Source organism: Alexandromys fortis, unplaced genomic scaffold (genome assembly GCF_014885135.2).
Source record: "Alexandromys fortis isolate MF-2015 unplaced genomic scaffold, M_Fortis_MF-2015_v1.1 scaffold_220, whole genome shotgun sequence".
NCBI lineage: Eukaryota > Metazoa > Chordata > Mammalia > Rodentia > Cricetidae > Alexandromys > Alexandromys fortis.
Window position 1 is genome coordinate 1,980,862 of NW_026068099.1, and position 3,807 is coordinate 1,984,668.

Consider the following 3,807-nt stretch of genomic DNA (forward strand, 5'->3'; position numbering starts at 1 on the left):
GAGTCACAGGATCCCCTTCTCATGTGACTGTCTTTACTCAATTGAATGAAATGTTGGAGACACCTAGCTCTTGCCACACACCCTTCTTGTGACATGGCAGCTGACTCCCCCATAGTGCATGATCCAAGATGGTTCAAGATGGTGCCAGTGCTTTCTAGGATCCGGCCTTTGGTGTCACACAGAATTACCATCACCAAATGTTGTTAGAAGTCATCCAGCCAGCTTGCCCGTGGCCAGGGGAGATGACTGTCACTTAGGGGGACTACCCCACCATTCTTGTCTGCTTACCCACATGCTCCCGCCAGCCCTCAGTGTTCCATATTGGTTTCTTCAGTCCTGTCAGGTGACTTCCAGCTCCTCTGTGCCCTCTGTCACACAGGAAATCCGGTTCTTCCCTGGAGAGGTTGACGCTTCTTCCAAGCCAACATGAAAAGCTAAGTTTAACCTTCATTCAGAGACTGTCCACCCTGTGTCCGCCAACACCATGCTGGTCTTATAGCCCTGTTTGCGTCCCCATGTCAGAGGCTCTCCTGCTCCCACCTCTGTGCCCTTTGACCTCCAGGAGCTCACCGTGTCCTGTCCTAGCTTGAAACTCAAAGTCCAAAGCTCACCTCCAGCCACAGCTCCTCCACCCTAGCCCTGGGACACTCAGGCCATGCCCAGGGCCAGCGACTGACTCCTGCTGTCTTGGACCCATCTTGAGCCCTCATCTTCGGAACCGTTTTGAACAAGAGTCCTTGTCTTGCTATTGTTCCTCCTTTTGCTCTGAGGCCAAAACATCCTAGACCTCCTGCATTCACAAGGGCCACCTTCTCTGGAGTTTCAGATGGGATGGGCCCAGCCTGGTCCTGCTTGTGTCACCTGGATCATCGTCTGGAGTCACAGGATGGCCAGCACAGTCTGTATTACCCTGGGACAGCATGGCCGGCACAGGAACCTTCAGTATTCATCCTTCTTTCCCGGGCAGAGGCCCCGCCCCCTCAGTTTGATCCTTGCTTGAGATGACCCAAAGTATTCCTCTAAAACTGTTCCCCATCATCAAGCATTTTCAGGACCCCAGAGTAGATAAAGAAGGAAGTTAGAGCTCCTGTCACTAAGACGTTTTATATTCTTGCACCTAAGTTATTAATCAAGCCTTTTTTTATTTTTAAGAGTAATCTGCTGACCTCTATTTCAGATACTGAATTGAAAGGAAGCTCTGTCCTCATGGGTTCCATTCCAGCAAAGCCCCTCTCCCTCAAGATGAAGTGAAACCATGGACAGCATCCCCTGGCTTGTCCTGAGCCCTCTGCACCCACCAGATGGAATCTGCCCTTCTGGGCCATCATCTTAGACCTCGGCGCATGAACCACCATTTCCCCTTTAAAACTCAGTTCCTATACCAACTGGGCTTTTCATCCAGAAGAAGGGCTACTCTGCCCCCATCCAGATTCCATCAATTCTGCCACTATCACCGCCTTCCCACCCTGGGCCACGGCCTCCTCTTTCTGAGTGAGCATCTCCAGTGATCCCTTGCATTACTGTGGAAGACCCAGCTCCGTCCTCCCCTGCAACCTGCCTGCTTTACTTGGTCTCGTCCACATGCTGAGTCTGATTACCCTCTGCAAGGACTTCTCTCCTCCCCAGAGGCTGCTGCCGGGGTCCACAATCACAGAGGAGCTAAAGGTTTCCCAGTCGGTTGCCAACCCTCAGCAGATTCTGGTCTCAGGCGAAGAAAATCAACTTTCCTGGCCCAGGCCCTGGCTTTCCTGTAGAACCACAGCCTCCGCAAGCTGCTGGCATGCACTCTGGGAAGAACATATGGGGTGGAAAACAGAACTGTGGGTACGGGCAGCCGGCAGGCCCCACAGGGCCAAGGCCCAGACCTTTCCCCTGGGGCAGCCTCAGCACGTGCACCATTATTATGGTCCCCATGTGAACCTGGGGCAAACCTGACCTGGAACCTGAGTCATAGGGCAGCCGAAGAGCTGAGGTTATGACAAGGACATGCCATGCCACGTGCCGTGAATGCCGTGTTCTACCGGTTCTTCCCTCCCTGACTGGGAATTCGCCCGTATGGCCTGATCCTCGGGGTCATATGACTCTGGCGGGGAAATAATAAACAGCATCCTCTCTCCTCACCCCCATTTCCCCATAACATCCAATCGAAGAGAATCTTCCTCACAGAGCAAACCACTAGCCACACACCAGCCCTCAGCCCAGGTTACAGCTGGTGTCCACCTAGTCCTAAACACTCTGTCTGAGGTTTCCAGAGAGCTGTAGACCAACCCTGAATCCAGCTACTTCTCCAGAGAGTGGGGAGAAGCAGGCCAGGCCAGAGGGCAATCTCCCTGGTGGTGCCAGAAAACACCCTGCAGGTAACCGCTACAGAAATCTACGTGATCTCTGACCCTGGGTGGTGGCACTTGTCCCCCGTGGAAGACCCTGTAAAGCGGCTGGTACTTCCTTTGCGGACTTCTCCTAGATGGAAGAGATTGCGACAAAGCACGCGTTAGTGCCTAAGAATCAGACTCTTTTGAAGTAAAACTTCCACAAACTGTTAACACAAACGTTTAGATATCAAAGCATTGCTTCGAGAAGCAGAAGGCAAACAAGACTCCATCCGCCACTATTCCCTTCCCAATCCGCTCCGCAACTCACATTGATGGGCTGAGATCCTTAACATCCCTAACAAACCACTAAGCTTCCAGTCCTGGACAAAGGATCACAGACTGCCAGGGACATCATCAAACAGGTCCGGGCGTCAGGGTGACTTGCTGAGTGTCTGGCACCTGAGGCCACACCTGAGCGCACACGGGGTCCTGCACGTTCCTGGCCTGGTCTGAGGCCAGCACGTGCCCATGTGCACGTCTGCACTGCCTAACAAGGACTGGCCACTATGTGGGCCTCCGGGGACCGCTTCGCACGTGTGGACACTGCCCCCTGGTGGGCGTGGGTGCCCTGTGCAGGCTTTCAAGTCCTGGCAACCTGAATTCAAGTTTGGTCCTCCTCAAAGAAGCCCCAGGATGGAAGCTGCTGTGGGACTGGGATTCCGTGATGTGGGTGAGGGTCTGCGGGATCTTATAAAGAGGAAAAGAATGAAACAGAGGCTTGGCGTTGCAAGCTGGCAGTCTGGGAAGGCAACAGAGATGGATGCAGATGACCAATTGGATGGAAGCTGACTGGGGAACTTTCTAGAAATCAACACCTGTTTCTGGAAAACTGGGACTGAGGCCTGGGGGTTGGAGGTGGTAGTTAAGGCCCTTAGAATTTAGCAAATGAAAATATGAGTGACCCTGTTAAACTGGGATTTATGATTAGCAGTGAATAATCTATAGCAAAGTAGGGTCAACGCAAAATGAGCAGGGAACAGATACTGCGAAAATGGAGATTGCCGCAGAGTGAGGTGCACATCAAATGAGCAACAAATTAAAGATGGGGAGCCCAGTGTCTCCCGGGGAGATGGCAATAGAAAATACAGGATACAGAACAAAAACGTCCTGTGTAGTGAGGGATATTGGTATGGACTCACTTTTCAATATATAGAGATATAAGAACAAATACAAACATAAGTATGTGTATGCGTGTGAATATTATGGCCTGTTTGCTTGTGCTAGTCCAAAGGTCATTCACTGAAACTCTAGCTCCAATAGGATAGCGTTAGGAGCTGGGCTTCGAAAGGCACTGGGGTTTAATGAGATAGTAAGGGGATGGCCCCCATGATGGCATTAGTGACGAAGAAGAAGAAGAAAAAAGAAGAAGAAGAAGAAGAAGAAGAAGAAGAAGGAGGAGGAGGAGGAGGAGGAGGAGGAGGAGGAGGAGGAGGAG